We start from the raw sequence: 16026 nt of genomic DNA, 5'->3' as shown, positions 1-16026 counted from the left end.
CACACGAGAGTGGAAGCACATGGGGCAGCCACTATCCACAATCGGCAGAATCCCCTGTTTTGGGCCCTCTATCTTCCTTTCTGCCAACCTTTTCATGGAGGGGTCCCTGCCAGGAAAGGCTTGGCAGAAAGGAAGGTCGATGGCACCACCCCACAGTACTTAACGAGACAACAATAGGGCATTTTACTTATATCCCTTCTCATATCACCGTGGGGTGATATTGTGCTTTAAGGCAATATAGTATATACATATATATGATGTATTATTCTCTAAGTATTGTTTTTATATAACATATAAGGTGTTCTACTTATTGCTTTGTTGTCTTTTTGCACATTTTACTGCTCATCAATCAACTTCCATGAAAAGTTCTATAGATAACCACAATAAATGAGTGTTCTTGTACTAACTACTTTAGAAATATTATTTGAATACCAGTAAAGAAGAATACAATTTTACTTGATGTGAATGAGTATATTTTACTCACTGCTCTTTATAGAAATAGCAAGAGAGAGTTGAGAGACCTTTTCAAGTTATGCACAACAGAGCAATTCAGATAACAACCATGATGAAGATGGGGAGCTGAACTGGTAAGTGGGTATCACACCAATGTAGTAGCATTGGATTTAATGAGATGTCATTAGTCAAATAATGCAGCTTTAGGCCCTATTTACAAACAGAGTCCATTACTTTAGTCCATGAGTGCTCCAGACATGCCAGATATTTGGGAAAACTATTTAAGTTACATTTTCTTGAACCAAACTGAAATTGGAATCACTTTTATAGTTTTTAGCTACCTAAAAAGTGAGATATCATTTTTTCAGACACTTGAAATGTCACACAATTCCATCATCTACCTCTCATCAAATCTGCAAGCATAAGGATTAACAGACAACTGCACAGCCTTACCTCAATCATGTTTTGTTGCGGTGCAGCATAGTTTATGTGAATTGCCATGCACCACAGAATTTAACCACTTGCCACTCGGGACAAATTGCTTAAAAGAACAGAAAGGTGGGCTCCACATTTGACAGCAACATCTGCTCCTCCTTACACAACTTATGATGTTGCTCCACAATTCCCCATGTACCCATTGTAAGAAACTGGAATGGTAGTTGAGAGGGTTCAGAATCCACCTGAAATAGTAAACACAATAATTGTCCAGTTTAAGCACTAATGTCACTTACTAAACCTGTGCTTCATTCTCTGGTAGCTAGGCACAAATCAGGCTATACTTAGAGTTAAGGTGTAAACTATTTTTGCTCTACTTTAACAGTTATAAAAAGTGAAAATACAACACAAGAAAAATCATATACCAAATTTAGAGAAATTGAGAATATTTTAATAAATATAACAACACAAAAATGCCAAACATTCAATGAGTATAATTGGAGATATGAATTTGTAAAGTTTTAAATTGCGCCAAAAAGCACAAAGTACTTACCACGGTTATATGTTATGTTAATGTTCTGGGGAATTTGTAAAGTGCACGGCTACTCCGAGGAGTGTCCCGGCGCTAAGGTATATGGTTGTGCTAGACCAGTAAAAGTCAAAAATTAAGATTGACAGCAATGGATTGCAGGTTAGATAAAGAGATCAGGTTTGTCTCAGTGGATGCTTGGTTCCAGTCCAGGGAGGACCTGGCATGGCAGTTCGGGCTGGACTGTTCCCATGAGGCACAGGGTCAAGACTGATTTGCATATGGCTGGGTTCAAACTGGAATGGCATGGTGAGCAAAACAAGATGGATTTAGGCCCAGATCTCTGGACTGGGGTGAATGTATGATATTGTTCTGCATTCTGTCCATCAACTGTTGTTTTTGAATTTGTCATCCTGAGTGGGACGGGTATGCTCAGACGTGAGTCCCGTGCTCTCCATGCCACTGGAATCAAGCTATCCTGGCTGAAGAGGGGTGAAACCCCGAAACCGGTCCTAGGATGCTTGGTTCCAGTCCAGGGAGGACCTGGCTTGGCAGTTCGGGCTGGACTGTTCCCATGAGGTACAGGGTCAAGACTGATTTGCATATGGCAGGGTTCAAACTGGAATGGCATGGTGAGTAAAAAAACGATGGATTTAGGCCCAGATCTCTGTACTGGGGTGAGTGTATGACATTGTTCTGCATTCTGTCCATCAACTGTTGTTTTTGCATCAGTGGAAAGTTTACCTTCCGACTTAGAAATATTTATGGAGAAAAGTGGTCATCAACGGGGAATTGACGGAGCAAGCTGCAAGATGGATCTGAAGGGAGGTCCGATGATGGTGGGTTGCTGAAGAGCGGGGTCCCAGTGCGGTCATTAACAAAGACGTGAGCGGTCCAAGTGTGCAAAGTCTGAAGTCCATGCCCAGGAAGGCCTCTGTATTGTTCGGATGCTCCTTGGGATATTTTTCAATGAAGCCCTCTACATTTGGACTTAGAACATTTTCTGGAAGTTAGACCTCTTTCAGTGGCGCAAACTGAACCCAACTGGTGATTCGATGTCAACGGCTGCAGATTGGACTATGATGCCAGTCTCCATCAGTTCTCCTTCCAAAATATTGCAAAAAGGTTCCAAGTCGCACTGCTAGAATTTTAAGGACAGGAGGAGTACACTCTAACACCAGCCAAGAGTAGCGAGGCTGAAGATTTTGCTCTCCAGCTAACTACATGATTCATGCACTTATACAACTCCTCCAGTGCCTGGATACCCTATTGCGTGATAAGAAGTGTTTCACAAATCCAGTTAACATAACATAAAAGAACATAACAACATACAAGTTTTCACGGGGTTGCTGAACTCTCCCAGGCTGCAAGAAATTAAATGATGAATTCATTGGCATAGGACCGAACAGAACATTTGTCTGAGCATACCCTTGCCACTTAGGGCACCTATCACAACACAAAAGACCAGGGCTGGCAGTTCGAGCTTGACTGTTCCCATGGCGAGCAGGTTCAAGACTGATTTGCATATGGCTGGGTCCAAGCTGGGGTGGCATGGTCAGCAAATAAACCATGGATTTAACCCTGATTTGTGACTGGGGGTGAATGTTTGACAATGTTCAGTGTTCCGTCCATCATCTTTTTGTGGTGCTGTAGTCACCCTAAGTGGGAAGGATCTTTTCAAAGGTGGGTCCTGTGCTCACCGTGTTACTGGATCCAAGCTAGTCTGGCTGATGAGGGGCGCTACTGTGAAACCGATCCCAGGATGCTTGTTTTCCTGTCCAAGGAGGATCTGGCCTGGCAGTTTGAGCTGGTCAGTTACCATGGGGAGCAGGGTCAAGACTGATTTGCATATGGCTGGGTCCAAACTAGGGTGGCATATTGACAAAAAAACAATGGATTTCATCCTGATCCGTGAAAGGGGGTGATGTTTGACACTGTTCAGAGTTACATCAATCATCTTTTTGTGTTGCTGTCATCTTTTTGGGTTGCTATCATCTTTTTGTTTTGCTGCGGCCTATGGCATAGCCTGAATGGAGCTTTCAGAGTGGACCATTTGGAGGTTGGAAAGCTATCAGGTTCTGAAGGTCCATACCTGCTGAAAGCCCCTGCCATCCCTGAATACCTAGACCCACAAGTAAAGTTGGACTTGCTGCTAGTGATAGGAATTTGGGAAAAAACAGGGAAACAGAGTGAGACAGAGGCACTTAAGTGGGCTTCACTCCCTGTTGCGGCATGTCAATAGAGGGACTGCAGAAAACTAATGGGGAAACCAAGGGAGCCAAAGGGAAGTCTTTAATAAACATCTGGTATGAGTTAGGAATATGGTGAGCCAATGCAACACAACATTGCCAGGCCTTATATAGGCCTCTGACATCATTACACCTATGAAGATGTGACAACCCTAAGTCCATGCAGTAAATGGTAAAGTGTTCCCATTCTAATGAGTTTTCATTGACCCTTCTGCCATCATTTCCAGTACTCTAAGTTGACAGCGTTTACCATGAACCCTACAGAATGTGTAAACTTTGGTCAGTTTTAACTTAGATGATAATTACAGAGGATATCCAGACTGTGACTAAGATGTTACAAACTGGGAATTATGCAAATTACGAGCAAAGTTCCCAATTCTTTGCACTGAAATATGGTTGAGTATAACTAAAATAAGAACTAAGAATATAGCTTTCATCCTACATTATTCTTTTAAATCTGGTAATTTATCATAATATATAAGTCTAGAATGCCAAAGGATTTAGAATAGGCCTCAGCAAGCTTACAACTTTGCACAATGATGAGGTTTTTTTCTATCCCACAGGGAGGCCGTGAAGCATTTTCCTTTTTTTGGGAGATCTTTCATATTCCCCTCATCAACATAATCATCAAAATAATCTTTATTCAGTTACTTAAAACCATAAAAGATACAAGCAGTACATTATGATCAAGGAGCATTATACATAAGTGCAAAGTCAAACAAACACGAGAAATGAGAAAATCATACTAAAATCCTTTAAAAAATCATACTGGCTAGGAATAAAATAAGATTAGACGTAAAACAACATCTTTTCCTGAAAACAAAAGCATTCATCCCGTAGCATCGCTATCATCCTCTTCTCTTTCTAACTCTATTTGTGCCTATTAAAAAGATGGCTCCATTCAAACAAACATATTCATTATGCAGCATCTGTGAGAAAATTAGGGCAGGTATGGCTTGCGAAAATTGTTTCTCGTTTAATAACAGTAAAATGAATTGGTTACAAGCAATACTATAATATTCGCAAGATAAAATAAAGTGCATTGTGTCTTGATTAGAAAAACAATCAAAACTTCGAAGAGCCAGATTTTCAACTTTGTTTCAGCCCATCGGCTCAGCTAAAATCCAATGCAACCAATTTTTCCTAAATCTTGTTAACAGAAAAGGATGATGAGGGTTTGTGACTAATGTATGATAAGGCTCTATATGTCCACATGTTTTTGTGATAGCGTGCATGCACAGTGGGCTTGCATAACTCACTGCTCTCCCTGGATGCTTGCACTACAGCAAAATGTTTTTTTTTTTACCCACATGGGGTCTCCTCAAACAATTCTTTAAGGGTAATCATATAAATCCTGTCGTCCCAAATCCCTAAAGGCTGATTGAATATAACTTACCCATAAGATATGATCAGCCTTTTTAGAGATGCATACAATCCTTCAAGATTGCCTTGCTCCAATTTTGGGTTTAACCATGTTGAACCCTATCTAAGTAAGGGTTGTGGGGTTAACAGATCAGAGATGTATCCCACTCCTATCTCTTCATGCACAACAAAGCAGGCCACAGATTGAGGCAACAGGAGTAGACGTCTCAAAAACGTATTCTCAATTACCAAGAAGGCATGAAAGCCGTCGCCAAATGGATGAAAAGCAGCTGCCTACAACCAGCCGCGGCCCGTGGAGGGAGTTCCGTGGGGCGGTAAGGCAGGGCGGGGGAGGGGCAGGGTGGGGGGTTCTAAAAACCAGAAGATGGATAATTACAGGTAAGTAAACAATTAAATAAATAAACCGAATTTCGTAGCGCAAGCTGCATCGCAAAATGTGATGCAGCGTGCGCTACGAAATTCGTTTTATTTATTTAATTGTTTACTTACCTGCAATTATCCATCTTCGGTTTTTAGAACCCCCCACCCTGCCCCTCCCCCGCCCCGCCTTACCGCCCCACGGAACTCCCTCCACGGGCCGCGGCTGCCTACAACTCAACACTGACAAAGCAGATGTACTCATCATGGGCCCAAACCCCAATGCCTGGAACAACACCTGGTGGCCCCCCGCCCTCGGAGGCCCACCCACCCCCACGGACCACGCACGCAACCTTGGAATCATCCTGGACTCCGAGATCAAAATGGACCGCCAGATCTACTCTGTCGCATCCTTCTGCTTCCACACCCTCCGCCTCCTACGCAAGATCTTCGAATGGATCCCCCTTGAGCACAGAAAGTCAATCACTCACGCCCTCATCACCAGCAGACTCGCCAATGGCACCGCACTCTACGCTGGAATAAACAAAAACCTCAACCGCACGCTACATAACATCCAGAACACCGCCGCAAGACTGATCCTCAACCTGCCAAGACACTGCCACATCTCTCAGCACCTGCGCACACTCCACTGGCTCCCCATTGAGGCCAGAATCACCTTCAAGATTCTCACCCACATACACAAGGCCCTCCACGACACCGGACCAGCATACCTGAACAGCCGACTCAAATTCCATGCACCTCAAAGGACCCTACGATCAGCCCAGTTCTCCTACGCCATGGTCCCACGCACCAGAAAGGCCTGATCAGGAGGCCGCTCCTTCTTCTGCCTTGCGGCCAGAGCCTGGACGCCCTTCCGCTCCACCTCAGGCAAACAACATCGCTCAATATCTTCACGAGAAACCTAAAAACCTGGCTCTTCAACAAACCCCCCCCCCCAGCGCCTTGAGACCCTTATGGGTGAGTATTCGCGCTCAACAAACATCTGATTGATTCTAAATCAGGGGCTTCTTTATAACCCCAGATATCACTACCGTATGATGCCAGGGAGATATATATAGAATGGTAGATTTTGATCAGTGCCTTAATGGTCTTGACCCACAAATGACTAGCAAAGTCAAACACTGAGGCCACTGCCATAGCCATAGCGCTCATTTCGGCATTTAATGTAGGGGTGCCTGAACCCTTTTCATCAAATAAGACCCCAAGGTTAGGAAAGGCTTTTACCCTAGAGATCTCATCCATCCTCCAGAGTATTTTCCTCCATCCTTTTCCACCAGGCCACATTGCCATGGTAAGAGAATAACTATAATTTCTGCACAGATCCAAATTATTCATGAAACTAATATAGGAGCTGAGCAGATGCAGATCTACCACAGTCCTTGCTAGTGACACCACGTTGCTGGTGTGCAAAAGTGAGGGAAGAAATTATGAACCCACTTGGGCAAAGTCTTTACAGGCAGCACATAGTCTTCCCCACATCATTTATGTATAGTGTAAATAAGAGTGAGCCAGTATGCGTCCCTGTCTAACTTCCCATGAGACCTAAAACAGTACGGTGATCTTTCCAACTTGGTTATATCTAACAACTGCAGACATAAAGAGAAGGAAGGATCTACCTTATCAGGGATACTTTGTTGTTGACCCCTGGTCCAATAAAGGAGTTTACTACATTTCTTCTTCGATTTAGCTGCTAATTTTGTTATGTCCCATACTAACTGCTTAAATTTGGGCAATTTCAACATATGGGCAGAAGATGACGTTCAAAGCCAAACTGTGGACTTTTTAAAATCTTGTGAAGTTATCGGTCTTATAATGCAGGTCAAAGGATTTACTAATCTTGGTGGTCATACACTGTACTTGATTTTAACACCTTCAGATGTGGTGAGAGTCAAAGCCCCCTCCCCCACTAGTTGGACGGACCACTGTTTAGTTACTTTTTACCTACTCTGGTGAATACGAGAGACAATCCTATTAGAAGAATATCACTGAGGAGACCATGGGCTAAATTAAAAAAGCTCAATGTCCTGGTATTTTTTAATACTACCAAATCATTTCAGAAAATAAAACTCGGTGAAGGTAAACTACTTAGATTTTGGAAAGGTAATCTCAGACACCTTAGATAAAAGAATTCAGATAACAGCAATTACATCTTAATCTAAATTATAGGCACTAAGGTTCACAGTACACCTAAGAGATATAAAAACAAAGTGTAGAGTGTGCGAGAGGCAATGGCGCAAAGTCTATTTAGCGGATGATAAAGCCCTACTGAATTTGGCGTATAAGGAATATAAAACTGAAGTAAAGACGGCCAAATCTAAATGGTTTTCAGCCACTATTTTTGAAGCAACCAATACGTCAAAGAACGTCTTTGATATTGTGAAGGAACTAACCACCCCTAACTGCATAAAGCAAATGATTCCACCCTCGCAGGAAATATGTAATAGTTTATCAGATAATTTTCAGAACAAAATTGAACAGATCATTGTTGAAATGTAAAATAAGGTTCATTGTGACCAAAAGAATGAATCTGGCAATGAGGCTAAATTGTTAGCTACAACTCCTGAGCGGTCTACTGTGATAACCCCGGAGAGGGACGATCTATTAGGTGATGCAGTTTGGAACTCTTTTCCTCTCAATTTTGTCAGGGTCTCCACTAGACCCCCATCCCTATTGGGATATGGAAAGATAGATCAGACAACTTCTTCCTACCCTATGAATGATCTGCAATCAATCCCTTGACACTGGTGTGGTACCAATGTCCTGGAAGAAGTTACTGGTAACCCCACTGTTAAAAATACCTGTGGCCAACATTCAGGCCCATTAACCATTGCCCAATTTCGAGACTTCCTTTTCTAGTCAAGATACTTGAAAAATATCTTAGCAAGATCTTGGTGGGTTTTCTAGACCAGAATAATGTGATAACCGGAACAGATAGGGTTCAGGCCGGTCCACAGGACAGAGACAGTGCTAGTTTTAGCTACTGATTAAATAAGGATGCTAGTTGACGGGGTCGAATGACGGTACTTCTCCTGCTGTACCTCTCTGCCGCCTCTGACACCATCAACCACCAAATTTGGTTTCACATCTAAAAGAGATTGGGATAGGAGGTGCACTCCTTAAATGGTTTGAGTCTTACTTCTCAGGAAGATTGCAAGCAATATCTCTTCCCCAGTTTTTATCTGAATACAAAGACATTTGGCATGGAGTACCTCAGGGTTCGGTCTGAAGCCCCATCTTGTTCAATGTTTACTTAAGGCCATGTTTGACTTTGATTAAGTCCTAAGGGATATCATTTGTAAATTACACAGATGATAATTAATAATATCACTGGATAAATCAGACCCAAAACATCTAAACATTCTTCATGTCTGTCTGAAAGAGATGGCCATTATAGAACACATTAAAATTCAACGGCGATAGAGTGCAATTTTTGTGCTGCTCATCAGGGAATCCACAACAGCATCCCCAGCTAACTTTTGGCTGTGGCCCAAGAATTCAGATTTGAAGAAAGTGCATTTTGTGTGAAATGTTGGAGTCCAAATTGAAGATAGACTCTCCCTGGGAGGCTTACGTAAATAAAACGGTAGCTGTATGCCATGGACTTATAAGAAAGCTGAAGAAAACCACCCCTAAGTTCCACAGCCTTCTATGAAGTTAGTAGCATATGGACTACTGTAACTCATTGTTTGTAGGTAGTCCAGGCTATCTGCTCATGCGGCTTCAAAGAATTCAGATGATAGCTGCCAAGTTAGCGCTAATCAAAGCGAGATGTGATTCAGCAACTGGCACGTTGAAAGAACTTCATTGGCTTCCAGCGAAGGAAAGGTGAATTTTTAAGGCTCTAGGCATAATGATAGGGCATTAAATGGCAAGGGACCTAGATTTTACAAAATGTTGGTCTCTATAGACACACACGAACTTTGAGATCATCCTCTGCTCACCGGGTGCAAGTACCCTCTTTCAAAAAGACACAACTTGGAAGCAGGACTTTCCAAATCAGGGTAGCTCAATTGTGAAATAATCTACCAACTGATTCCAATCTGTTGAGTTTTGAGGAGAAACTTAAAAACATGGCTCTTTCACCCAAAATTACATTTGACTAAATTGCATTCTGTAACTACTCACAGAAATTCCCCTATACTGATGTTACTAGTGCCAAGATGTCTGTTGGGTGATAGTTGAACTCTATAAATGATTAATAATAATAATAATAATATATTTATTCCCCTCAATGAATGCTTATACTGCAAAGATGGGGGGCTTTATTTCAGTGCAGACCTTATGGCCCGCTGGCCCAATGGGTAAGCAGAGTCTTTGGTCTCCACTCCCTTGTGAAGGGCCACCTAACATACTTTGAGATACCCACCACTCAGGAAGGAAGGGATTTCACTGTTTTCAGGGGATGCACATCTGAGGTAGCTTTACTTAAGGCTCTGAGGTTTTTCCAAATGGGGGTCAAGTTTGATTTGCCCACTCTGGAAAGGTTTTGTTTTCTTAAAATAAAATTCCAAAGTAGAAGTTTAGTTTCACAAAAAACAATACTCCTGTCAGTGCAGGGAGTTTCTCACTGCATATGATGGCAATGCTGTATTTTCCATACTAGAACTGACATATTCTGTATGGTGGATTAGTGTAGGGACAATGAGTGATGGTTATTCTGTCCTAAATAAGGCAGGGCAACCATGACTTTGACCTGTGGGCCCTGTGGTCGATGGGCTGACACGTCAAGAATTTACACCGGTGGAGTCAGCTGAGGTGTAAACCCAAGACTTCCCTGACACTAAATAAGGTGTTAAGAATGTAATATTGCTTGAATTACACGGTTTTCAATACAGTTGTAAGCTAAATTTTACAACATAGACTATCCCTTAATGTACATATTTTACATACCTACTATGTAGTCTTGTAAAAAAGGTCTATTTAATGTTTACAATAATTGAAAAAGTAACAGATGTTATTTCATAATTCATAGGAAGGATATGTAGTGTGAATCAGACAATGTGCAAGTTCTATTATATCATACAAGTCCCAGTCCAAATAAATCACAACACAATGTGTGCCATTCTAAACTTTGTCTTTCTTCTTTAAATGTACAAAAGACAAACGTTTATTTTAAAATTTAGCTGGCTGAGGACATGACCTTTTTTTGCAAGTAAATAGGGATTCCCATATGTAATTATAAAACAATTAAATTGCCTCTTAAATTTGAACCTAAGATATGTGAGTTGTAATTGCTCCTTTAACACACATTTGAAAATATACTAATTGAATAGTGGGCAAAGCGGTTTAGTGTGTCACATCTATATTAAATTTCCTTTCTTGTTTCACGATAAAAACTTTTTATTCCTCTAAATGCAAATCTTTCAATGTAACACTGTGCCTAATCTTCTACAACTAATTAATCTGTTAGAGTTGATGAAATGTTACCTCTGCAGTTTTTTAGTTCCGTGTATACAATTATTGTACCAGTGGCGAATAAATCAATATTCCCAATTCAACTGTAAAAAACAATCAAGAAAAGCAATGCTTTTCATGAAAAAAACACCAAATAATATTTATTAACTCTGTCTCAATCCACAGTAGTCCCTAATACCATTCAAGTATTTTCTGCAAGTGTAATAATAAGCAAACTAAAATACATGATGAAAGTGGCACATGCCAATAATTTCACCATTTTACACCGCAGAGTAATTGAAGGATTTAATGAGAAACGAAGCAATAAAAATAAACAGACCATGCAAGAGGAAAAAAACACTTAGTAGAAACAGAAGCTGCTACTTTCGGATTTTTTTTGTTTGTTTGCATATTGACTAGTGCATGACTATCCAGTGGATTCGGGTGGTTCTTCTAGAATAGTGCTGAAAGCTTTTCATGCTACATAACATTCCACTTTATTTCATCAAAATATTAAGAGTTTTATTTTGTAAAACACGAAGGAGCTCCTTGTTCCAATATCTCCTCTTTACATGAAGAGCACGTTCCTCTTTTAGGGAAAAGGTCCACGCGAAGATTGTGTTCCAGCAAGTGAGTGCAAATCCGTTGGAAAGAATAGTACCCATATCACCTTTTCAAAGTCTATTGGTGATGAAAAAAACGTTGTTACTGATTGATTGGTAATGAATTATATTTTTCAAATTACACGAGAGAGGGGAAATTTAGATACGTGAATAAAATGAGGTGAGGTTTACCAAAAACGATAACTGAGTTAAAATCCCATATGCCTTGAAGTGTAAGTTCAGTGTTGAAACCATCGTAAGTTGTGCCACGCTGTGTAGATCCATTATTGTGCACAGTGCACGTGGCAAGTGAGTATCACCAAAATTCCAGGGATAGTGGAAGCGACCTCCTGCACTCTTTTACATCCACTATGATTACAACATTCACCGCTTATCCCGCCCTTGACCCTCAAGGTCATTCTTTGCATCTGAGCAGGTGCAAAGTTTAGAGCATGTCACAGTGAGTTAGAGATGTACAGAGGTCTGCAGCTTTTTACACACGTCTAACACTGAGCACACCTTTTTTGATCTGGCAAATGTGTGTGGGCACGGCAACTTCACCAAAAGTAGCACATTTGTGTGCACGTGCAGACACCTTTTTTTGAATTTGAAAATGTTAAAAACATGGTATTTTGTCGGAACAGCTGTGGCACAGATCAGTAACACATTTTTTGAATCAAGAATACACATTGTAATTAAGGTAGAATACCTTTTAGTATAATATAATGGTTGCAATCTTACACCTCACCAATGAACATTAACAAGGCCACAGTTACTACTTTGCAAAGAACGACAATATTAAGATTAAAGCACAAAAAGAGAACCCACTTAAATTCTGCCCCAGGAATACTCCATCCTGCTGTAGTCAGTAAACACCATGGGGCAGATCTATGTTGGAGTTGCGCCACTTTTACGACACCGTTGCGTCACTTTTGTGATGCAGCGGCGGCGTAAATCCTGCGCCACGTTGCGCCCTATTTACATCGTGACGCATCTATGGAGATGCGTCACGGTGTAAAGCCCTGCGCCACATGAAACCGGCGTCAGATTTCATGTGGGCGTTTCCACGCAGGGGGGGCGTTCCGTCACAGGAACGCCCCTGAAAAGTGACTCAGTGAAATCTATAAGATTTCACTGAGTCACTTTCCCAACGCTGATGCGTCAAAACCCTGCGCCTGCTTGAAGTAGGCGTAAGGCTTGACGCACCATGTTAGGTATGGGGTAGGTTGGCACAGTGTTGAAGTTGCGTCGCGCTTGCGACACAACTTCAGCACTGCGCCAACCTAACGCCGACAGATACGTCACGCATCTGCTTGTCCTTGTGCCACGATGCACCACATTGTAAATGCGGCGCATCTGCGGTGGCTCAAGGGCAAACTTGCGTGACGCATCTTCCCTGGCGCATCCATGCTGATTTGCAGGGATGCGCCAGGGAACATAAATCTGCCCCCCATAATGGCAGAAGAGCTGTATCAAAGGTTTATCTGTGTGGTCTCCAATTTTAATAGCATAAAAAGAGAACTCTGTTAAATAATGCCCCAAGAACACTCCATCCTGCTAGTCAGTAAACACCATTATTGGCAGAAGAGCTGTTTATTTGTGCTACCTCCAACGGATTGAAGACAATTACAAGGAAAGGAATAAAGAGAAAAGAAGAAACAGAGAAGGGGGAAAGAAAAAATGGCCAAAGACGAGGGGAGAAAGAAAAGAAAACAACAAAGGTTTAGATGGCTACAAATAGAGTCGATGAAGATAGAAGGAAAGAAAGACAAAACTAAAAAAAAAGAGCAAGTATAAGAGCAGGTGAGAGTAAGAAATGGAAAAAGGAAGGAAAGAGAAAAGAAAAGAAAGATAAAGGACAAGAAGAGAGAAAAAAGAAAAAGAAATAATGAAAAAGAAAGAAAAATAAGAAACAAAGAAACAAAGAAAGGTTCAAATGCAATGCAACACTCTTCAAAATATATTACTGCCATCGACTATAAAGAAATGAACATTTCATGAATACAATATTTTTTTCAAGATAAACGTTTCCATACGATGTCCTCTGATGTGAGGCATTTATGTATTGTTTATGTAAGGCTTCTTGTCAAGTAGCCGCCTTCCATGGTCACCTGTCTGGACTTCAAAGTAGCATATTCCAAACCAGCCTGTATGTGTTGCAGAAATTGTACCCATGCCATTTGAATTTCTTCCTGTTCCTGTACTTGGACAACACAGACAAGGGGATTCTAAGTATTCCCTATTGTTAGACAAAGCTGTGATAATAGAAAATAAACCTTCCAAAGCAGCACTGAAATGCTCAGAGTGAAAAATGTGGGCAGCTGGTAGCTTGCATACCTTTTATTTATTAAATTGTTTGAGTATCCTTCGCCATTGGCCAAATTTGATGGTCCTCAAAACTACTTTATCCCACAACGATTAGGGAATTCAGAGAGGTGTGCACAACTCCTTCCAGTCAGTCCTAAGACAAGGTAGAGAACATGTAATGTTTTTCTTTATTTTTCTTTTATTAGTTTTCATTAACATTTGATTAACTATTACATTCCACATTACACTTATAGTCACTATGTTGGCAATAACAAGCAAAGTTGACGGCAAACATTGTAAAAGGCAAAATTATTTTTTAAACAACTTGCAACCAGAATACTATCCAAACTAGTTGGCATAAGTTTTGCCCACACTAATAGCTTTAGCCCATCTCTTTAGCATAAGTCACAGTTCTATGTTTAGCCTCTTCAGCCCGTACTTAATCAGTTAAGTAAATTGAATATGCTTGTGTATTCAAGGTTCCTACCAGCGCCACTTCATTACACATTATCTGTCCATTTAAGGACAGATGTGCCTCCCATAACCCTCTGGGGCGTTCACATCTATAGCCATAGGGTGGCACATGAATTATGGTAGCACACTCATTTTACAATGTGATTAGTTCAATCCCTGCTGTAAAGACTACAGATTCTTCTGCCTGCTCAGGGTGATCTGGTGTCCAGTTGGTCAAAGAGGAAATGGATGATCACTGCCCATTCTATAAAGGCCTTTGCAAGCATGTCATTCTTTCTCACTCTTTTCATTTGCATTTCCTTCACTGTAGCCCATTCCACCATATATTTACTCCAGCTGCTAATAGTTGGCAGTCTCAGGTTAAGTCGGTGGGCAGGAGATGTCTTTGCACCTTGAAAAAATTGCCATCTATCATATTTGAAATAATTATCTTGTGTAAGGTAATAGTATCTTTTTAATAAGGAATCATGTATGTAAAAAATGGGATGTTGGACATAATGTTGGATTATTTGTAAAAATTGTTTTCTTCATAAAGTTTCACTTAACTCTATGATTCAAATAATGTAATATTGGATGGTAATATCTTTTGAGGATGTTTTGATATTGTCTTCTTTTTGTAATGTATTAATATTTGTGATGCATGATTTGCTCTTCAAACTGAGTCCATTCTCCTGCAAGTAAATGTAATTTTATTGTCTGGGTTCTCAAAGGAGGTGAAACTTTTCAGACACTCACCCCCAGTCACAGATCTGGGTTGAATCCATCATCGTTCTTTAGCTCATTTCACACCCTCAGTTCAGACTCAGCTATAAGCAAATCAGTGTTGACCCTGTGCCTCATGGGAACAGTCCAGCCCGAACTGCCAAGCCAGGTCTTCCCTGAACCGTACATTAAATGCCTTTTGAGGATGTTTTGAAATTGTCTTCACTTTGTAATTTATGAATATTTGTGACACATTATTTGCTCTTTAAACTGAATCCATTCTCTTTCAAGTAAATGTAATATTATTGTCTTGGTTTTATGTCATTAGTAAGAAAATGAATCTATGCCAGCGGTGATAAATTCTGTGAGTTATATAATATTGATACAGTTGTTTGGAGACGTGGCATGGTTTTCTTACTTCTGGGATTCTGTGAGAACATGCAACAAAACTACTTCCTCAGGCAGGACCTTATCATGGTCTCCACCTGATCTTTTTTATAACAATTCAAGGTCTGGTAAGTATAAGCTTCTTGTGGTCAGCTGGGTGCAGCTAGACTTATGAACCATTGCTGTTTCATTTAAGTAACGGATAGTGGGCCAGATGTACGGCCATAGCATTTTGCGACTCGCAAATTGCAACGAATTGTGAGTCGCAAAATTCTATGTACAACAGTGTCTGAGACACTGTTTAAAAGTCCCAATAGGGTCACAAAATGCATACCTCATGAATATTAATGAGACAGTCACAAGTTGCGACCCCATTGGGAATGGTTAGCACTCCCAGGGATGGTGGCATGCTGGGGTCAGCAGACCACCATGCCTGAGACTGCTTTTAAATAAAGCATTTTTTTGTAAATGCAGCCCGTTTTTCTTAAAGGAAAAAGGGATGCATTTTAAAAATAAAAATGAAACTTTTAAGTTTAATTTTTTCAGGGTAGACAATGGTCCCTGGGACCGTTGCCTGCCGTTAAAAAATAATTGTGCATGCATTCCCAAAGGGGAAGGGGTCCCCTTCCTGTCTGTGAGTACCTTACCACCCTTCTGCAGTCGCAAAACATTCATACATTGGTTTTAGAGTCGCTATTAGGAAGGGATGCCCTTGGAACGCCCCTTTCTAATG

General features: G+C 40.9%; 1 long non-coding RNA gene across 1 annotated transcript in view; it reads right to left on the bottom strand.

The window, feature by feature from the left end:
* The window catches only part of LOC146867532 (uncharacterized), a 168206-nt gene that overhangs the window by 53600 nt on the left and 98580 nt on the right, over positions 1-16026 (bottom strand). The window contains exons 2-3 of the long non-coding RNA XR_014961782.1: positions 13761-13884; positions 907-1133 (exon numbers count right to left, since the gene is read on the bottom strand). This is a non-coding gene — a long non-coding RNA (uncharacterized LOC146867532). The remainder of the gene's footprint in view (positions 1-906; positions 1134-13760; positions 13885-16026) is intronic.

This window comes from Triturus cristatus, chromosome 1_2 (assembly GCF_964204655.1).
Source record: "Triturus cristatus chromosome 1_2, aTriCri1.1, whole genome shotgun sequence".
Classification (NCBI taxonomy): domain Eukaryota; kingdom Metazoa; phylum Chordata; class Amphibia; order Caudata; family Salamandridae; genus Triturus; species Triturus cristatus.
This window is presented reverse-complemented; position numbering and strand designations above follow the sequence as displayed.